The sequence below is a fragment of the Schistocerca serialis genome, chromosome 4 (genome assembly GCF_023864345.2).
Source record: "Schistocerca serialis cubense isolate TAMUIC-IGC-003099 chromosome 4, iqSchSeri2.2, whole genome shotgun sequence".
Classification (NCBI taxonomy): Eukaryota; Metazoa; Arthropoda; class Insecta; order Orthoptera; family Acrididae; genus Schistocerca; species Schistocerca serialis.
In genome coordinates, this window is record NC_064641.1 from 512,676,816 (window position 1) to 512,699,973 (window position 23,158).

The 23,158-nt window shown below is 43.2% G+C and overlaps 1 pseudogene; it reads right to left on the reverse strand.

The window, feature by feature from the left end:
- Positions 1–411: 411 nt before the first annotated feature.
- The window catches only part of LOC126474578 (para-nitrobenzyl esterase-like), a 54,416-nt pseudogene continuing 31,669 nt past the window's right edge, over positions 412–23,158 (reverse strand).

Genomic DNA, 23,158 nt, shown 5'->3' on the forward strand with positions numbered 1-23,158 from the left:
CGTCAACGCTTACTTTTTGTCTTACTTTTTATTTAATTATAGACACTTTTGATGGTCATCCGTCCATCGGATGGTCACCTTAAACTCGGCTATTCCTTTGCTGCTAGTCGGGAGAAGGAAGCTGTGTCAGCTCTGAGTTTCACCTTCTGCTTCTATCATCTTACAACAGAAACAAAACATTTCGCTCTACGAACACTCATTACAACCATCCACAATGAAGAGCCACACTCATGGTATACGGCTCACACTCCGCAATGATTTGTGCCGATGCGAGCAAAGTGGCAATCCTTTCATATTAGACAGTTGAAGTACCCTTTGGGATGTTTCAGCCAACAATGCAACACCACTGTTTACTTATTTATTATTTATTTACAAGTTGTAATTGTTCCAGTTTCATACATTGGTCCTGTGTTAAACGTTGCGCTTAGAGTAGATATTCGCGTAAGGTATCAGCGGCACATTTTCTTCCCAGAAGTCCATGCGTTACGCATCCTTGCCATGCGAAAGTGTGAAGGTGGCCTGCATGAGCATATAGCTGCGACTGGAGTTGTTGTAGGGCTCCCAGACCACCGGATCAGCTTCTGGAGTGGGGTTTCTGTAAAAAAGACATGAAATTTTTATGATCAGTACCGATGATAAGGCATACAGATGGACTGTAAATCGATAGCCATAGTCTACGTTTTAAAATGAAGCGTTGTGGCTTCAGTGTCGATTGTAATTAAATTCGGAAACTAATAAATACACATGTTCGGATATGTAAATAAAATAAGGTATAAAGAGTATTTAGTTTTCGCCATTTAAATGGTATCAGCTCATGAAAATGTGTGCAGTTGACGTCCCCACGTCCTCCATCACTATGGAAGCTAGGTATGCATCTCACCATGTGTACATCCAAATATACCCGCCTTCAGTTATTTCCGAAACATCCTCTACAACTGCTACACTATTTATCTGCTTTTCACAGCCAATTGCGGATTCCTCGTTTGGTGGAACTGAAAGAACTACTGTTTTGAAACTTTATCATACAGGAGGAATTACATTCGTATAGTAAAGCTTAAACAAGATAACCCGAATGCTGGCGTAATTTGAGACTTTCATTCGTAACATTTGCTGACTATATTCGTGTATTCATTTTCGTATTTGAAAAAACCTCCTCGCTGACCGAACTTAAAACGACATCCATTCGAGAGAAAATCTGCTAAGATTTGTCCATAAATTATTCACGCCTCTTAGTATGATACAACAGACGTTTAAGTGAGAAGGCTACATGACTTCGAAACAAATTCTGGAATTGTTCCAGAACTTCGTTCTTTATTTCTACACTCCTGGAAATTGAAATAAGAACACCGTGAATTCATTGTCCCAGGAAGGGGAAACTTTATTGACACATTCCTGGGGTCAGATACATCACATGACCACACTGACAAAACCACAGGCACATAGACACAGGCAACAGAGCATGCACAATGTCGGCACTAGTACAGTGTATATCCACCTTTCGCAGCAATGCAGGCTGCTATTCTCCCATGGAGACGATCGTAGAGATGCTGGATGTAGTCCTGTGGAACGGCTTGCCATGCCATTTCCACCTGGCGCCTCAGTTGGTCCAGCGTTCGTGCTGGACGTGCAGACCGCGTGAGACGACGCTTCATCCAGTCCCAAACATGCTCAATGGGGGACAGATCCGGAGATCTTGCTGGCCAGGGTAGTTGACTTACACCTTCTAGAGCACGTTGGGTGGCACGGGATACATGCGGACGTGCATTGTCCTGTTGGAACAGCAAGTTCCCTTGCCGGTCTAGGAATGGTAGAACGATGGGTTCGATGACGGTTTGGATGTACCGTGCACTATTCAGTGTCCCCTCGACGATCACCAGTGGTGTACGGCCAGTGTAGGAGATCGCTCCCCACACCATGATGCCGGGTGTTGGCCCTGTGTGCCTCGGTCGTATGCAGTCCTGATTGTGGCGCTCACCTGCACGGCGCCAAACACGCATACGACCATCATTGGCACCAAGGCAGAAGCGACTCTCATCGCTGAAGACGACACGTCTCCATTCGTCCCTCCATTCACGCCTGTCGCGACACCACTGGAGTTGGGCTGCACGATGTTGGAGCGTGAGCGGAAGACGGCCTAACGGTGTGCGGGACCGTAGCCCAGCTTCATGGAGACGGTTGCGAATGGTCCTCGCCGATACCCCAGGAGCAACAGTGTCCCTAATTTGCTGGGAAGTGGCGGTGCGGTCCCCTACGGCACTGCGTAGGATCCTACGGTCTTGGCGTGCATCCGTGCGTCGCTGCCGTCCGGTCCCAGGTCGACGGGCACGTGCACCTTCCGCCGACCACTGGCGACAACATCGATGTACTGTGGAGACCTCACGCCCCACGTGTTGAGCAATTCGGCGGTACGTCCACCCGGCCTCCCGCATGCCCACTATACGCCCTCGCTCAAAGTCCGTCAACTGCACATACGGTTCACGTCCACGCTGTCGCGGCATGCTACCAGTGTTAAAGACTGCGATGGAGCTCCGTATGCCACGGCAAACTGGCTGACACTGACGGCGGCGGTGCACAAATGCTGCGCAGCTAGCGTCATTCGACGGCCAACATCGCGGTTCCTGGTGTGTCCGCTGTGCCGTGCGTGTGATCATTGCTTGTACAGCCCTCTCGCAGTGTCCGGAGCAAGTATGGTGGGTCTGACACACCGGTGTCAATGTGTTCTTTTTTCCATTTCCAGGAGTGTATCATTCATTACCATCCCGAAAACTAACCTGAAAAGTATATTTTGAGTAACTGCCTTAATGCATAAGTACAGTCGCTGATATGTACAACCGGTAAACCAGTAAACTATATTTTCCCCTTTAGAGGCTGTGAGGGCGACCGGACACAAGTATGAAATTTTAAAACATCAGTCTTAGATAACACGTTATTTCTTTTTTTGTTTCCTTTCTAACACTATCCTTTTTATTCTTACTTTGTTTATTGTTTAAGCATCAACAGTAAACCTAGGTTTCGTCAAAGGGTTCTGTGTTGTGTGCCGATCGATTATATAAGCAAGGATTGGCTCAAATGGTTCAAATGGCTCTGAGCACTATGGGACTTAACATCTGTGGTCATCAGTATCCTAGAACTTAGAACTACTTAAACCTAACTAACCTAAGGACATCACACACATCCATGCCCGAGGCAGGATTCGGACCTGCGACCGTAGCGGTCGCGCGGTTCCAGACTGTAGCGCCTAGAACCGATCGGCCACTCCGGCCGGCTATAAGCAAGGATTACCCTGCCTCATTCATGATTCACCTTATCCACCGCGGGTCCTATTCATTGGGCTCTCTAGGTACGAATATACTGCATTTTATGTATCGATGACGATGCCTGACAAAGGTGCAATTATTTCATAAATAAAGATTACTTACCCATACTTGACGAAGTTAGTGTAGCATCGTAGTAAATTTCTGCGCACTTTGTCTTCGTCAGAGTTGGGATCCATTTTATACACCGTGTCCTTTCTTAAGAAAAGGAAAGGCAAATCACTAGAGTGCGGGGCACATGCAACAATAAAGGAGTTAAATTCTTTACAGTTGTAAAGTGAGTACTAGAAATAAATTTTTAAAATAGTCATGGGCTTCGGATCCCATTGATGCTTGTAAAATGTATTTACTCAAACTGAGGTAGATATTTTAGGTCTAAAACTTTTCTTTCGCAGTTTCTTCTCAAAGTTCGAGGCAACATTGTGAAAAACTTACACAAAATTTACAATTCGAGTATTGTCCACTGCTGACAACCATTTTCTCTCATTTTCGGGCAGAATACGAATCCAGTGATGGAAGAACTGGGTTTCGTTTGAGGAGATCCATGAATCGATCCAATACTGGTCAGCAAGGCCGTGTGCCATTGATCGAAAAAGGTGGTAGTCAGAGGCTGCTGGAGAATATGGCGGGCGAAGTAGGACTTCCCATTTCTACGTTTCCACGTATGCTGTGACGGCTTTTGAGACATGAGATCGGGCATTGCCATACTTTAAAATCATATTTTCATGTCTGTCGCTGTGTTGTGGCCGTTCGTCCTTCAGGGTTCGGCTCAAACGCATCAGTTGCTTTCGATAACTATCCCCTGCGATTGTTTCCTTCGGTTTCAGTAGTTTCGAAAACCCTCCTCTCTTCCACAGCCATGGCAATCTTCGACGTCAAAATCACCGTTGCTGAAGCACTGAAACCATTCTTTGCACGTTATTTCACTAAAAGGTGCTTCACCGTAAGTCTTACACAGCACTTTATGAGCCTCAGCAGCGGATTTCTTTATGTTAAATTACAAAATTAAAACTTCCGACAAATCAGAATTGGACTCGTAAGTTGACATATTCAATCGAGAATAACTTTATGAAACAATAAAAAATTGACTAATATTTTGATGGTGTTATGTTTAAAAATGCCTAAGCTTTTTGTATGGCACTTAGGACCTACCAACTACGCCACTACTTTCTGCCACTCCCATTTATTGCAAAACGGCGGAAGCAACGTTGTAGACCTAATACGTAGAAAAAAAGTGGAGCAGAGTTGAGCGTTGTCTTTTTTTTCAGTCTGCGGATTTAAAGTTGTTCTCAGGCCCACTAAACTTTGAAAACAAAGCGTCCGTAAGGAATAAATATTAGTTCTCTACCTATACAGATTATTAAGAAAAGAGTATTCTATATTCTGAGAGGAAACAGAATGGACCAAAAGGTTGCGTTGCTAAATCTGGTTGCTCTGTAATGGAAGTGCAGAAATGAGACCACATAAATGAACATTCTGCAAATCTACAGATTCCAGTAAATTGAATTCCTTTAAAATACTTAGTCTTGTCTTCAGACACGCTGTCAAAACATTGTAACCTAGGACGGAAGTTTTCTCCCAGCTCATGAGACATTAAATTAATCTTATTGCTACCAGAGATGAGCGGCCGTGCTCTTTTCTTTTCTTCGTTAGTTGCTGAACGGCTTCCTTACTTCCATTACAGGCATCAGTCAATGACACATTTTTCATACCAGCATTTTCACAAAATTACAGAAACCTTAGTGCTCTATATAAGATTCTGATGGAATCGCAATTTGGTTTTTCAAAGAGAACTCGGGCATTGGCCGCTTACGTAGCTTGCGTTTATTGCGAATCTCACGGCTAGCGCAAAGTCCAAAAGAATTTTCATCAGAGACAAGGGCATCGTCAAGATACCACAAGGAAGGGTGACAGGGCCGCTATTATTTTCTGTGTCATAAATGACCTGGCCGACAGGGTGGGGAGCAACCTGCGATTGTTTGCTGATGATGCTATGATGTACAGGAAGATGTAGAAGTTGAGTGACAGTGGAAGTATCCAAGATACCTTACACAAAATTTCTGCTTGGATTGATGGACGGCAACTAGCTCTAAATGCAGAAAAATGAAGTCAAAGCGAATGTGTAGCGGAAACAAACCCATAAATTTCGAGTAAAGTATTAGTAGTGTACTGCTTGACACATTCACGCCGTTTAAATAGCTGTGCATAACGTTGCAAATCTATATGAAGTGAAACGGGCACGTGAGGATTGTGGTAGGGATGGGGAATGGTCGATTTCGGTTCATTGGGAGAATTTTGGGAAAGTGTGGCTCATACAACATCCAGGACGCTAGCGCGATCTATTCTTGAGCACTGCTCTAGTGTTTGGAATCCGCACCAGGTCGGATTACAGGAAGACATCGAAGTAATTCAGAGACGGGCTGCTAAATTTATTACCAGGAGGTTCGATCAACACAACTATTACGGAGATGCTTCGGGAACTCAAATGCTAAGCCCTGCAGGAAAGGCGATCTGATTTTCGAGGAACGCTACTGAGGAAATTTAGAGAACTGGCATCTGAAGATGACTACAGAACGATTCTACTGCCGACAACAGACATGTCGCCTACGGACCACGAAGGTAAGAGACGAGAAATTAGGACTTATTCGGAGGCATATTGAAAGACGTGCATCTACCTTGCACTTCTTTCACTTGTTTACGATTTACGATATTGTAGTCCAATTATTATCATTACTAATACGGCAATAGCATGCCTGCTATTCTGCTGATTTTTTCGGTACGACAGCGTAAAGAAACTGGACAGAGGATTGGAGCGAGGTATTTCTATTTTTCCATATTCAGCAGTCTCCATCAGCTAGCCATGTTGGCTTTCCTTTTCCCGCCCTGACCTTTTAGCTTGGAAACATGGGCCGGTAGTTTGAATGGCTTGGAGAAACCAAACTAGTCCCTCTTATTCTTCTAAGTAGTAGTACCAACCTAAAACTCAGTTTCTCCTGGACGTTTGGCTCTGTAAAGAGGCCTCCCTGACGGCTCCCTGACTAAATTCTATCTAGCTCAAATGGTTCAAATGGCTCTGAGTACTATGAGACTTAACTTCAGAGGTCATCAGTCCCCTAGAACTTAGAACTACTTAAACCTAACTAACTGAGGGACATCACACACATCCATGACCGAGGCAGGATTCGAACCTGCGACCGTAGCGGTCGCGCGTTTCCATACTGTAGCGCCTAGAACCGTTCGGCCACTCTAGCGGGCTTCTATCCAGTCACGAGTCATTCCGCCAAGTCAGAAATGTCTACTTGAACGACAGCTAGTTCGGCGACGGATCCGTGCCCCCTGGTTGGCCGGCGAAAACTGCGCCAATTTCCACCCCCACGAGGCCCTGCTCCGCTGGGGCCACGGCCGGTAGGCGGTTAGCCGGTTAGCAGTCGTGAAGAGCCGATGGCGAGATCCAGAAGAAGACGGTTGCAAGCTGGAAAGCATGCGTTCTCTTGCTAGGTGCAGAAGTGGAGTAAGTCGCGAATACATATTAAAGCGTTAGGTGACCTTTAATTTCGGGAGGGTTTGCGCTTCACTGCTTTTATTTCTTGCTCATTTCGCCATTTTGTTTTGGGACTTGGCATCAGAGCCTGGTCGGTTGCAGTATGCAGAATATACGTGAGACTCTCAGTCACCACGTTCGGTATAATTCAATAATTCAACCTCCTTTGTAACCACTTCGCCTTCAGCGAATGTCTTTCCGTTACCTATACTCCGTGATGTTAGTGAACATTTCATAACGGCCTTTTGTGTGTTAGGTTTTTCCTTCTTTGTCGCCCACGTGTGAACACGTGGCGAGAAGTACTGCACACGATATCTAAATTGAACCAGAAGTCGCATGGCCCGCGTTTCTTGTTATTCGTAGTCGTAAATCAAGGTGATGCAGAACGAGTTTTATGAATTTTAATAGTTTACGGACGGGAGGCCGCTTTAATAACGTGCATCCACAAGTAGTTCCTAGTTGGCCTTTCCAATATATTCGTGTATTAGCTATTGGATCCCGTCTCTTACCTTTCACTAAATAGAGTAAATTAATTTCTGAATGGTCAGCTCCCACCTTTCCTTGTCCATTTCTAACGCTAGTATTGTGAGTGACTGCTGAATTTAGGCCGTTTCCCCCTATGCCCCCCAGTTTTGTATTAACGTCAATAGGTAACAAAATATGTATAATCAATAATTATACTTCGTTTGTACAAGTGTAATTTCGATTTATAATAAATTGTTGGGCTTTTAATCCAACTTTCGACGAAAAGTGTTAACCCCATTTATAGAAATGTCAAGGAAATGCTTGCATTGCAGAGCCCCTACTGAAAATTCTCCTCTTAAGATGATAAAATTAATTGTAAATCCAATGAGTAGTTTTTGTTTGATCGTGGTGGATATTTTTTATGCAATCATATAGACGATCCATACGCCAGGCCCTAATCCTTTATTATGCGCCGACCACTCTTGTACGTGGTGATCAGTATGAAATTCATCAACAGTCCTCCCTTCTAGATAAGGGAAAGTCACACTGATAGGGCAATTGTGAGCAAAATCCACGTGAAAGGGGAGGCCTTGCTTCTCGATCCCATTTAATGCGCAAGGCACCTCTTTTAATATAAACATTATTCCCTCACTCTGTTTTCTCGTGGAACAGAAAAAGAAACAACTAGTTCCATCAGGAACAGTGCGGTGGCTTGCGGGGTATGTATGTAGACGTAAATGTAGATGTAGATGTAGATTTAGACGTAGTCATTGATAGTGGTGCTACATTAGGAGACTGTTGAAAAATAACTGTTCGAAGGCCATGCAGTCCAGAATCTGTTTGCTAGCGAGGCAAAATCGTCGTGAGGATTGAGGCAGTTATCCCACCGACGCATCAGGTTGAAGGTAACCCTTTGATAAAACACCACGTCGCGTGATGAAGTCCGCAACTGTGTGCCGCACACCCTCGTCTGACATGAATCGTCGAAGCTTGAAGGCTTTTTTTTGGGGACCGAAGGGGTGATAATCACAAGGTGTCAGATCAGGTCCAAAGAGCAGGTGCTCGTTTGTCTCGCAGTTGAGTTGGCGTAACTTCTGTTGCCACCTTAGATTGGCCGACGTCTTGTGTAGAACGCCAACCATCAGGGAACTTGTTGCACCATTCCAATCAGTATTTTTCGACGGACTTGCTGTCCGATAAATATTCGTCATTCTCTTATAGATGTCTACCGGTGTTCGTCCTCCGTCAGCCAAGAAAAGAATATCAGCACGTTGATCCTGTTTGGGCGCATTTGCTAATGTTGTTGTTGTTGTTGTTGTGGTCTTCAGTCCTGAGACTGGTTTGATGCAGATCTCCATGCTACTCTATCCTGTGCAAGTTTTTTCATCTGCCAGTACTTACTGCAACCTACATCCTTCTGAATCTGCTTAGTGTGTTCATCTCTTGGTCCCCCTCTACGATTTTCACCCTCCACGCTGCCTGTAATGCTAAATTTGTGATCACTTGATGCCTTAGAACATGCCCTACCAACCGGTCCCTTCTTCTTGTCAAGTTGTGCCACAAACTCCTCTTCTCCCCAATTCTATTCAATACCTCCTCATTAGTTATGTGATCTACCCATCTAATCTTCAGCATTCTTCTGTAGCACCACATTTCGAAAGCTTCTATTCTCTTCTTGTCCAAACTATTTATCGTCCATGTTTCACTTCCATACATGGCTACACTCCATACAAATACTTTCAGAAATGACTTCCTGACACTTAAATCTATACTCGATGTTAACAAATATCTCTTCTTCAGAAACGCTTTCAACTTAGTACTACAACGTATTTCAACTTAGTACAAGCACTCGCAAGTATTTCAACTTATTGCTACACGTGGTTTCACTGTGACCGTTGGTCACTTCCGAAGATTACTACGATCCCCTTAATATTACCTGCCTGACGTTTAATTCTCCCCACAAAAGTTCCTGAAATAGAGAAATTATTATTCCAAACTACTCTTAAGTATTGCACATGCATACCATGTCTCCACTCTTTTGTCTTTACTGAGCACACCTAAGACAGGTCTTACCAACACAAGATCCAGCGCCAGAGTTCTGAAACATGGCCGTTCTTCAGGTCATCTCGCACCTCCGCCGGGGTGGGGGAGCATCATGCTACCATATTGGTCAGCCACATTTCAGGTGCTCAAAGCTCAGGTAAATTTCACCTCTTTAGTTCCACCAAAGGTGACCAAAAGACCGTCTCAAAGCTGATCATATATTGCACATTCACTATCTGCAGTTAGCAGACGACCATACATTCATTCATTTCACAGATCTCACCAAATTGGATGTAGGGATTTATTTTGTGGGAGTGCACATGTGATCAGTTAAATAAATAAATTGTCCTTCTTTCCTACACTGGTATCCGGCTTCGGTGTATTAAATGAAATTGAGTTATTATCACAAAAAATATGTTGTTCTGACAAGAATAACGAAGAATGTTGTACCTATTTTCAATGTCGGGTGGTACTGTACCCTTTCACTGTAATATTTACGATAGTGCCTGATGACAGTTTCTGATTTTGTTACTAATCATTTTTTAACGGCATATTGTATTATTCTTTTTACTTACCACATTCTGAAGAGTTGACGCAGTCTACGTGGTAGTCAAACTCGTAGTAGAAAACCGGAAGATCAGTGATTTCAGTGACTTTCCTGACGAGAGCGTCTGTTGTCGCAAACATAACCTTGTCGTTGTTGAACTGTTTAATTAAAACAAAATAGCTATTAAAATCATTTACATATCTAATAAATTATGATGTGTTTTCACCGTGCCAAATGCAGCTTGCTGTTGATCTGTTGTAAGAGAAGTTTGAACTTGTGGCATTATTAACTAACCAAAATAACTGAGCAAGTTCCTGCACTGATTGTAGCAGTGCAGTAAAAATCAAATCTTCTTTATGCTAATTTTCATTTCACTGGAAACATAAGCGAATAGGTTTTCCTTTCAATATCATTCAAATTCAGGAACAACCGGCCTATTAGACACTTGAGACTCCTCAAACCTTATGTAATGTATGGGCCGCTCACCTGGTAGATCTGCAACCCCTTTCACTTCTGTGGTATGCAAATGGCAAAGAGTTACTTCAACTTATGGCAGAACTACACACATCAAAAAAAGTTTTGCATCACCTCTGTTCAGAGAGTTCTGGAATCTGTACAGAAAATTGGAATAGAGATCAACATAGACGACATTTCCGCCCTTTTTATAGCGCATCAAAACCACACATCGCATGTTTTACCACCATACAGCGAGACCTTCAGAGGTGGTAGTCCAGACTGCTGGACACACCGGTACCTCTAGTACCCAGTAGCACGTCCTCTTGTATTGATGCATGCCTTTATTCGTCGTGGCATACTACCCACAAGTTCATCAAGGCACTGTTGGTCCACATTGTACAACTACTCAACGGTGATTCGGCGTAGATTCCTCAGAATGGGCCGGCAGCTGTGGCCGAACGGTTTCTAGGCGCTTCAGTCCGGAACCGCGCTGCTACTACTGTCGCAGTTTCGAGTCCTGCCTCGGGCATGGATGTGTGTGATGTCCTTAGGTTAGTTAGGTTTAAGTAGTTCTAAGTCTAGGGGCTGATGTCCTCAGATGTTAAGTCCCATAGTGCTTAGAGCCATCTGAACCATTCTGAACCCCAGAAATGTTGGTCGTAAACAGCCCTTTTCAATATATCCCAGGATGTTTGATAGGATTCATATTTAGAGAACATGCTGGCCACTCTAGTCGAGCGATGTCGTTATCCTGAAGAGAGTCAGTCACAAGATGTGCACGATGGGGGCGCGAATTGTCGTCCATGAAGACGAATGCCTCGCTAATATGCTGCCGATATGGTTGGACTGTCGGTCGGAGGATGGTATTCACGTATCGTACAGCCGTTACGGCACCTTATATGAGCACCAGCGGCGTACTTCGGCTACACATAATGCTATCCCAAAACAGCACCTTGCTGCATTCGCTGGACAGTGTGTCTGAGGTGTTCAGCCTGACCGGGTTGCCTCCAAACACTTCTTCGACTATTGTCTAGTTGACGGCATATGCAACACTCATCGGTGAAGAGTACGTGATGCCAATCCTGAGCGGTCCATTCGGAATGTTGCTGGGCCCATCTGTACCTCGTTGCATGGTGTCGTGCTTGCAAAGATGGACCTCGCTGTGGACGTCGGGAGTGAAGTTGCACATCATGCAGCCTATTGCACACAGTTTGAGTCTAACGACACGGCGTCCTGTGTCTGCACGAAAAGAATTATTCAACATGGTGGCGTTGCTGTCAGGATTCCTCCGACCCAAAATCCATTTGTAGCGGTCATCCACTGCAGTAGTAGCCCTTGGGCGGCCTGAGCGAGGCATGTCATCGACAGTTCTTGTCTCTCTGTATCTCCTCCATGTCCGAACAACATCGCTTTGGTTCACTCCGAGACGCCTGGACACTTCCCTAGTTGAGAGGCCTTCCTGGCACAAAGTAACAATGCGGACGCGATCGAACCGCGGTATTGACCGTCTAGGCATGGTTGAACTACAGACAACACGAGCCGTGTACCTCCTTCCTGGTGGGATGAGTGGAACTGTCGGACCTCCTCCGTCTCATAGGCGCTGCTCATGCATGGTTGTTTACATCTTTGGGCGGGTTTGGTGACATCTCTGACCAGTCAAAGGGACTGTGTCTGAGATACAATATCCAAAGTCTATCTTCAGGAATTCTGGGAACTGGGGTGATGAAAAACTTTTATTGATGTTTTTACAGTCGTGCACCCACACTAGGCCAGCAGGCGACAGCATGAGAGCCGCTAGAGATTGCCAACCCCATCGTCCTCTCTGTTCCTGTGGGCCACGTGATCTCAAATAGTTCCTTTAGTATTTTTACGTAGTTTAGGCTTTTAGGGCGGTGCAACTTTGCTCCAAGCCAGTCTTCCGTTGACATCTGCTACTGGCAGCACTGCACCCACAGTTCTTCACCTAGAGCCTCATTAAGAATCTTCGCCACATACAACACTGTGCCACTCGCCAGCCCGGCCGACTGTGGGAGCCACCAGCGTTTGTCACCAACATCACAAGTTCTTGGCCCATGCATCATAGACAACAACTTGATATCGGCCGTCGAACTTCGCTACGCTATTTTGGTCTACTTATAGATGAATATTAAACACTGACATTTTCATCATTACGGCCTAAGTTTGGACTTGTGTAAATTCATTGCTAATCGCCAAGTTTCACAAACGATAAAGGTGAGTAACTTCCGTCCGATGGAGAAGTATATTGGTGTATGTACACTCGAGACAAGGAAACTGGTATACCTGCCTGATATCGTGTAGCGACCCTACGAGCACACAGAAGTGCTGCAACACGACGTGGCACAGGCACGACTAATGTCTGAAGTATTGCTGAAGGAAATTGACACCATGAATCTTGTAGGGCTGTCCATAAATCCGTGAGAGTTCGATGAGGTGGAAATCTCTTCTGAACAGCACGTTGCAAGACATCCCAGATATGCTCAATATGTCTCATGTCTGGGGAGTGTGCTGGCCAGTGGAAGTGTTTAAACCCAGAAGAGTTTTCCTGGAGCCACTCTGTAGCAATTTTCAACGCGTGGAGTGTCGCATTGTCCTGCTGAAATTGCCCAAATCCTTCGGAATGCACGATGGACATAAATGGATGCAGGTGATCAGACAGGATGCTTATGTACGTGTCACCTGTCAGAGTCGTACCTAGACGTATAAAGGGTCCCAATCGCTCCAACTGCACATGCCCAACACCGTTACAGAGTCTCCACCAGCTGACATGCAGGGTCCATGGATTCATGAGGTTGGCTCCATACCCATACACGTCCATCCGCTCGATACATTTTAAACTAGAATCGTCCGACTAGGCACATGTTTATAGTCATCAACAATCTAATGTCGGTGTTGACAGGCTCAGGCGAGGTGTAAGGCTTTGTGTCGTGCACTCATCAAGGGGTGGGCCTTCGGCGCCGAAAGCCCATATCAATGATGTTTCGTTGAATGGTTCGCACACTGACACTTGTTGATGTCTCAGCACTGGAATCTGCTGATGTTTGCCGTAGGGTTGCACTTCTGTCATTTTGAGCGATTCTCTTCTGTCGTCATTGGTCCCGTTCTTGCAGGATCTCTCTCCGGCCGCAGCGATGTCGTAGATTTGATGTTTTATCGGGTTCCTGGTATTAATGGTCCACTCGTAAAATGGTCGTACTGGAAAATCCACACTTCATCGCTACTTCGCAGACGTTGTGTCCCATCGCTCGTGCACCGACCATAATACCACCTTCAAATCACTTAAATCTTGATAACCTGCCATTGTAGCAGCAGTAACCGATCTAACAAATGGGCCAGACACTTGTCTTATATAGACATTGCCGACTGCTGCGCCGTATTCTGCTTGTTTACATATCTCTGTACTTGAATACAGTTTCTTTGGCGCTGCAGTTTTTAACTTTGTTGTGGTCTCATTTCTGTGTCTCTATTGGCTCAAATTTAACATCCTAATTTCAATTGGCGATATGGATATTCGGATCTCTATGCCTCCATTGATTCCAGAGCTTAGTCCCAGAACAAGTGGAGACAAGATATTTTTCTGAGAACTTTCACTCGCATTCCTTGTCCCACGTTGACAGTGTGTGTTTGCGTGACATTTCTATGTCACGTAGACCTTGACAGAGATATTTCTGAGTCAAAATGTCTATTTCCGAGTTTTTCGTTGTCAACGGGGAAGAGACGCCTCAAGTCATATCTTTGCTCTCCAACATATAGCAGATGCAGATACGCCTTATTAAACAGCTTTGCGGCATTCTGTGATTCCAAAGGTCTTCAGCCATTGTCCCAGATGCTTCCCCAGCGTCAGCCACAACCGGACACATCCAGCACAGCTTCCTGTTTTTGGAAAGGCGTCAGAATCCTTGGCCAGCGTCATCATGACTTCGGGCGACCGCAGCTGCCGTTCCCAATGTTTCTCCAGGGTTCAACTACCACTGGACTGCACTACAGTAGTTTGCTTTACAGCGCCTGTACCTTCATCCACAACTGCCCTCATATATAGCTCTTCCAAAGTCTCTTAACAGCAGACCTGTATGTTTTAGCCGATTCTCTTCCTCCTAGTCTAACCTATGTCTTACTCACACCTGAAATGTCGGATCAAGGCGTTTGTGTCTCATCTCAGCACAAGTTTTTTTGACTGCACTCGTGTTCCTACTTTTTCGGCGCTTCTGCAGCCAACTATGCCATCTGGGCACAATACCCTTCAATCTTAAGTGCTTCTGCATTCACTTCTCCCCTCCAAGTACACTCTTCTGCTTTCTGGGCATATAAATTTTACATCTCAAGTGCTACCGCAACCACCTCTACTCTCCCAGCACCGTCATTTTCCGTTTGCTGTGCTTCCACATTCTCGTAGATTCTCCAGACCAAGATTTTAACTTTTGTCCCTCACTCACTGCCGCCCCCTGCTATCCGAAATTTTCCTTTACAAGCGCTCTCGTCCTCTTATCTGCCCTCGGGGTGCAATTTGTCCACATCCCTTTCAGAGCACTTTCGCACCAGTTACAGCCATCTGTGTCCTGTATGTCTGCGTTTGGTTTCCTTACGGATTCACTTCAGAGGACTCGATTCTTGCCTGCTGCATCTTTTGCCAGCCACTAAAGGTCCGCCATGGCCAGTCTCGCACTTGGGCCGGGATCCTAGCATAAGGAACGGCCGTTGGACGTCTAGAATGTTTCCAACACTAAACGCCAGCTGTAATCACCCTTCTTTTGGGTCGGCCATTGGAGTAGTGACTCTGCACACTAGATCCACATCACTCCAGCTAGATCAGCCTAATGCATCCCATTGACCATGATGCCTCCTTGCCAGAGCATTTTCATGATTTTGTTCCAGACTGTCATTGATACCACAGGATTGCGCCTTCCAGTTTCAATTGATGTCGCCCACAGCCTCCTGATTCACTAGATCTATGGGCGGGCACATAACTCCCGAGTCTTAGAGATGAGCACCATCCTCTCATCTTTCACAGGGGGTAGGGATGTGGTGCATGGACCGCTCGCCCGGCAGACCTGCAACTCCTTTTATGCAAGCTGCCTAACCTAGAAGGGGTTACATCTGTAGATGACAGAATTACAATTACGCACGCTGACTAGGCCAGCAGGCGGCAGCGCGAGCCCTGTTGGAGGTCACCAGCCCCATGAACCTGTTTACTTCCGCAGATCGTGTAATCGTAAGTAGTTCCTGTCACAACCATCAACAGGATTTGGCCTCTACATTAGACCAGGAACTTAACATCGGCCATCGATCTTCACTACTTCATTTTGATCTACTTGTGAGTACATACTTAACTTTGACTCTTTCGGCCTTCAGCCGCGGTTCGGATTTGAATAATGTAAGTGCTAATCTCAAAATTTCACAAACTGTAGTAGTAATTAACTTTATCCAAAGGAGGACTATTAGGTTCATGTACTTTTCAATAAAACTGTTCAACATTGTTTACCTGGGCTGCGTTCACACTGCACCTCAACCGCCATAAGACACATGACTTTATTATCAAATATTTTCCTAGAAGTCAACAGCAAACTGTAATTGCCCATATAAATCATCAGTCCACGAGAGGGTGACATATCTACAGAAATTTGTATTCACAGCACTTTTAGAGTAAGTATAAACATACGAGATATTAAAAAGTCATCCACTCACAACTCTATAAATATATATGCTGTGACTGACACGAATCTGTAAACCGAATAATTATTTTTCCGTCAAAAGGTGTAATCATGGAAATATGCGCATCATGGTTTGGAGTACTTTATTTATATGATATACCGGAAGTGGAATTCAGTCTAATAAAAACTTGTATACGAGCATAATCAGACCGTAGCCCCTACATTATAGTATGAAAAGAAGCTTGAGTAATACAGAAGGACTCAACAATCATTAGTAAAAACAGCCACAGCCAGTGCACTTTTAATTTTAAGTAATTCTGATAATGGTATTGATTGTAAAGATATAGTTACATATGTGCATCTAATGTTATACAAATAACATACTTTATGTTTGGAGTACACGCCTGTTGCTACTGTCAGCGGAGCCAATTTAAGTATTAGATATATACATGAACATAAACATTTGATCCAATATAAAAGGAAATTAAAATATTATTTGTTGACCTTAGTAGGAACTGTAAATTCTATTGTACGTATATGTGTTCGCAACATCTTGTTATAATTTTTGCCAAAACGTCAATTTCTATGTACGAACTCTTTTTCTTGTGGGGGTATGAGCTTACTACAACTGTATTACTGGTAAGGTGATGATTGTGCTGGGATTGTAAGATAGTGCCCTAAAGTTCTCATCGAGAGCGTCAGTTGCACACGACCGCTGCACAAGGAAGAAAGTGAAAAAGTCCAAATGGTTCAAATGGCTCTAAACACTAAGGGACTTAACATCTGAGGTCATCAGTCCCCTAGACTTAGAACTACTTAAACCTAGCTAACCTAAAGACATCACACACAACCATGCCCGATGCAGGATTCGAACCTGCGACCGTAGCAGCAGCGCGGTTCCAGACTGAAGCGCCTACAACCGCTCGGCCACAGGGGCCGCCTGAAAAAGTCCAGCTATATAGTAAAATAGCATAATAACATGTAGCATCGAAATGAAATTGAAGCACCCGAGATAAGTTCTGAATCAGCGAATGTGAACAGTCAGCCGAAAGGATGACGCAAGGCTTACTGTTGTGGTTACCATAAAAAGACTGAAGATATGAGTGTTCTGGTTAAAAAAATGCTAAAATTTCGCTTAGTATGTACTAAATAACTGCACAGATGGATGCTGTATGTTTAGGGCGGACGGTGGTCACACGAGTGGCTCATGCAGAGGGTTACAGCAGTTGTTGATTCTGCACTGCGAGAAGAATCAACGGATTGTATTATTAATATTTCTGACTGTTTATTGTGAAGATGGGGCTAGACATGATTAAATGTACTGACAAACAGAATTATCAGTAAGAACACTATTGCAAGTAGATCTCATTCTTACATAGGCAGTTAAAAGTGCTAGTGAACTATTTCTGTGAACTATTTCTGTTCTTCGATTAATATAACTTTGACGTTTCAGCGAGCCGAGTGTAGGAGCCAGCCGCCGCCAATCAAGTCATTTCTCGTACACCACGTACTTGCTGCGTTGCCTGTTTCGTAAGCAAATGCAGAGCCATGTAAAGCGCGGCTGGCTAACCGGCTAGTAACATTTCCCCCGCCACTGAACAGGTCAACGTCTGGTTGACATCATCTGGAAGGGAATTAACTAGGAGATGGCTGAGTGAATGAATCGGTTGTGTTTAGTTAAGAAACCAAGGCGACATTCATACGAAGCTCTTCATGGTAAGCCGGCCGATGTGGCCGTGCGGTTCTAGGCGCTTCAGTCTGGAACCGCGTGACCGCTACGGTCGCAGGTTCGAATCCTGCCTCGGGAATGGATGTGTGTGATGTCCTTAGGTTAGTTAGGTTTAAGTAGTTCTAAGTTCTAGGGGACTGATGATCACAGAAGTTAAGTCCCATAGTGCTCAGAGCCATTCTTCATGGTAAACACAGTAAGTTAAATCGATGTAGCTAGAGATGGGGACTGAGTCCGAGGTTTCTTAGCTGTTTTTCTTCTTTGTGAACGATATTGAAAGTGCTTTGAAGTTTATAAGGTGAGGGAAATCAGCGAAAGACTTGCATTATTCAATAAGAAATGTCTGCCATACTAGGGAACGTCAAGATGCACTCACATTAAAATGGGCTCCGGATTATCTGTAGAGATGATCCCGTCTCTGAAGTAGAATTCCCTTAGTTTGGCAGCTGCCTCCTGTTGTTGTTCCACAGTTGGCAGATGTAAAGTTGGTCCCACTGCTTCAACGAACCTGTTGTTCAGAGCGCTGATTGTGTCTGGACTGGCTAATATTCCTGAACCTGTGAACAAAAATACCATTACTCATTAGATGTCATAACAGTGGCACTGGTAACCGACGTCTGCATTTTATTGTATATTAAAGTCAGTGTCATAGTATTTAACAAGATACCAAGATTTAACGTATGAAAAATTTATTATTGATCGTCGGAGCATGATACAAAAGAGAGAAAAACATTGGTTTCATTCTTTTAAGGAACGTATTTTCACATATTTTCGTAAATTACAGTATTAATAGGATTATAAATAATGTTTCCGATGTACAATAGAAGTGAATTGAACATTTCACCCATTGTGAACTTCCGTGTCATTTTGAAACATATATGATGAAGCCAAAGGCAGGTAGCCCACAATAATTTCCACCGAGAAATTACAGCCTGCGTTTCCCACATATCATCACAGCAAATGACTGAAATTAATAGAGAAAAGGAAGCTTCGAGATACAGGACAAGTTCTGCACAGCGTTAGTCGTCGAAAATGGTCTACAGAATTAATTAATAGCGACATAGCGATAAATCTATACGTGACGCCGTGTCACAGTGCGTTCATTGATGTAGTACTACACTGCAAATCTGTGTAGTTAACAGCTCTGTTACTACTCATTACAGTCTGTATTTCCGGCCAGATGGCAACATTGTCGTGTTTCAGTTTGAGGACGAGACAGACGGAAAAACAAATCCGATAAACTTCGGAATTGTTTTGAGTAGAGCGCTGTTATACACTGATTGAGTGAAAATCACTCTAATGTGTGTTAAGTTGTAACAAACAGAGAAATAATGTCAGGACTTGGTTTCTTCTGTTGCTACTTGCATCTCACATGCCACTATCGATATTCCTGCTGTGAATTTCTACTACGAAATCACGATCTTCGCTTTCGTTACGATGGAACTGTATGCTGTCTCGACTGCCAGTCGCAATAATAACTTTTACTTTCGGTAGCTGTCATCTGACATTACTGTACTTTTCTTTTCATCGTCTCTATAAGAAACTTGTTGTCCAGTTAATGTCACACGCTTTTCCTCCGTGCCTTAGATTTTGCATCTAAGCTTACGACGGCAGGACGATAAAATTGTATTTTGAAAGCCCTATAATATAAGCGTTAGTGGTATTCAGAATATTCGGTTAAAGTTCTTCCGTATCCCAGTTTGGGTGATATAGACGCTTTGAGGACGCTTATAACATTATTCGTAGAAAATAATGTTATTGGACACACAACAAGTGGTAGAACACTTTATTAAAACTTGTCAGCTACTGGTGTCTGGCAATACACTTACTTTGCCAGATAGATTAATTTTGGATTGTGTGGGCGTGTGTCTTATACAAGTATATACAAGTAAATGGCTGGACTGCTGTACTTAGTTTGATCGTGAAAGTTCATGTTTGCAGCTATGTACTGTCATCTTTGAAAATGAGTTTGTAAATTGAGCTTTCATTAAAATCATCTTCTATTCCAATGAAGCAGTTGTCATCCTGTTTTCTTTCTCTGCAGAAGTTACTGACTTTCCACAGACCCCTGTGTGGCATCCTAAGCTTCATATTTTACAAGTACTCGTCTTATCATACCATAGAATCTTGGAAGCATACTCCAACTATTTTTCTGTTGTTACTCTCTCTAGTCTTCTTATGATCATCTCGTAACCACCTTAACAGCAATCCATCACAGTATTTTGTGATGCTGACATACCTCGAAGACACGTGGGACAACAAATAAGTAAGGTGTAAACTGATTATCAGTAAGTAATGGTTAAAGGCAAAATACTAACTTTAGTGTTTTTTCTGTAGTATCACGGAGAAGAAAACCACAATATAATATCAAATACATATGAAATATTTGAAATTTTGTTTTGCTTCGGTACGAAAAAGTTCTATACTGCTATAAAAAATAAGGATGTCTATTTAACTTTGTGATTATCGCAAAGCTGTAGCATAAATTTTCTAAAGCTGTTGAAGAATTGTTATTTCATGAATGATATGTAAATGTAATATATGATCATTGGTTCTTGTTAGGGGTACATGACATGTATCCGTATATCTGTAACATATTTGTAACAATACGAGATCCAGGAGAAAACCAATAATAAATTACCGTTGGTCAAGAAAACTCACATGGCGTTACGAATGCGGAGATGACAGCAACGGAGCGTTTAGAACGAGCGAAAGTTCGTTGCAGATATGTCGATAACTGCCATGTGTGCGGTGCACTGCTTCATAGCCCAAAGTGGTTGACTTTGACAGAAACGGAAATGTTATTCTCCCACAATAAATTTTGAGCCAGTTAAAAATATTTATGAGCAACTTCCGCGATGCAGCTAATACACTATGGCACCAGTCACAACAATCTGCCGTTTACCTTTTCCTATAGACAATGTGTAACTTTCAGCTACTACTGTAAAAGATTATGGCCAGTGGATTTGCTAGTTTGTATCAGTATAATAGTCCAATGAGTGAAAGGTTGTCTTTACCCCCAGGCATACAACCTGCGATAGGATTCCACGTTTAAACTCATTGTGCCTGACTGAAGGAAGTTAAATTACTAAAATACATTTTATCTAAGCCGTAACCATGTTGCTTAGTATTCAATATACTTAAAGCAGATAATGACACGCGTAGATGTGATTTGAAAAATACTAATGTAACGTAGTAAAGACATATAAAAATGATAGCTCTCTCAATGGTGACATGAAACGAAATGTACTGAAAACATCGCAGTTTAAAACCCATAGGACGAAGATCCCTAAATTAATCCACTCCCTAAATGCAGGCATTCAAACGTCGTGTTTTGCTGTAATTATTTATATGTGTAAATTGTCTGTTTCTTCCTATTCTGAAAGCAGCATTGCATCTGCGTTGCTTTGTCTTTTAATATAATACGGTAGTCAAGAACTGTTAGTAGGTAAAGTTCTTACATATATGTACTTGGTAATTAACAGTGTAGTGTAAATTTGTGTGAAAATTGCGTTGTGAGCCACGGTACTAGAGATTATTATGATTACTTTACTTCTACACACAAGCGGAAATATGTCTTTCCCAAATTGATACTAAGTTTCCATTTATTGATGTGTATTGTAATTGTGATAGATGGTGAGAAATTTCTCTAGTTTGTGCATTCAAGATCATAGCACTGATGACGATCCTTGCGCTAGTGAAGAGTAAGGCACATGGTGATCCAAAACTCCGTTAACATTTGAAAATTCAATACTGCACGGAATAACGTAGTTAGAGGGGCAGAAATCGACACAAATGCTTGAAATTAAGCGAGGTTTTATTGAAATGGAAAAGTGCATGGAATTACCAACAGATTGCGTTTCATATGATTCAAAATCAATAATTAGCATAAAAAATGATTTTACCAAAGACGGTGTTCTTTACAACAAAGGCTCAGCATCTCGGCTGTCAAGGGACGATGTTGTGAACAGCATGGAATCCCACAATTTATTAGTATTATCGCAGTTCCCCGATCTCAGAGATATGTTCTTTAATTTATTTACGATACGATCCTGTTTTATAACAAATGATAGTACCCTTGTTCACAGTACGAGCAGCCCTTAGCGGCTCGCCATCTCACAACTGTTCATGACGTCGACTTTCCGGCTCAGATCTTTTTTAATATATGACTTGTAAGTACTGCATCTTTTCCAGTCAGTACAAACTTTAATTTTATTAATATACTATATACCTAATATGTTTTAGAACAGTTAGTCTAATTCTGAAGACGATGCTCATAGTAGCGTCGAAACCAAGTCAATTTTGACTTAATACTTGTGACCAAGAGCTTATTTGTTCCAATGTAACAAATGATAGTTCTAAAGACTGTCTTGTACTCGCTGTCTTAATGAAACGATGTAATATAAGATGACGTCTTACTACGACTGTTTAACTACCTTGAATTATTTAAATCTGAAAATTTGCTTTGTTCGCTTGTAATATTTAATTTTCTGCTTGCTTCTCATCTAACGATTTTTAACGGTTTTCAGCAAATATTTGTTATTGGTCGTATTAATACCATGATGAAAAGAACAGGCCGCCGTTGCCGCAGCCCTAAGTGCTCGCTGCACGTTCTAGAAAACGAACCTGTCATTATTTAATTACATGACAATGAAGTACAATGACGATTTGTGTCATCTCACTGCAAAGTTAATTCTGACGGACAAAACTGAGTAATCATATGTACACGGTCACGCATCGTGGTCTTCAAGACAACTCTACAACCAAGGCTTCGCCGATTTTCGTCGTTCATCTCATCATTTTAATCGCCCTGTCTCTCTTCTAATTTTTATATTCACCACAGCAAATATTACGAGTTTACGAAACGGGAAGAGGGATTGTAAGCACTGTAAAGCATATCAGTAGGTATGGTGAGAAGCTAGAGTCAGATGTTTTTCTTTTAACATCCCAAATGAGGCCGGATGATCGCGGTAGACTTGCGACTTCAGGTAACCCCACAACCAATAAACAGACGGACTGAAGTTTGGGACCTAGGAGGCCAAGTATGGCGGAAGTGACGGCTCAGCACGCGATCCTCACCAAACGACGTTCGGCCTGAGATCTTTCACAAGTGTAGCAATCTACATGCAAGTCGTACCTCCCGGCAGGTGTTTATCATCCGGGATGATGCTATTCCGTAAGGTATCGACATACCTCGCACCCTCATGCGGCGTCACTAACGTGTTGCTGTCCAGTGTCATTTGTTGTTCAGTTTTTGCACTGGTGTCTCTATCTAGGTTATTTCGTAAATTAGAGCAGTTTCAGATGTTAACGGACTTTTGGGGTCAGCCTGTACGTCTGATAACCGGGTGGGCGGACGTCTGTTTGTTTTCCAGTTAATATGAAATCGTGTTGTGA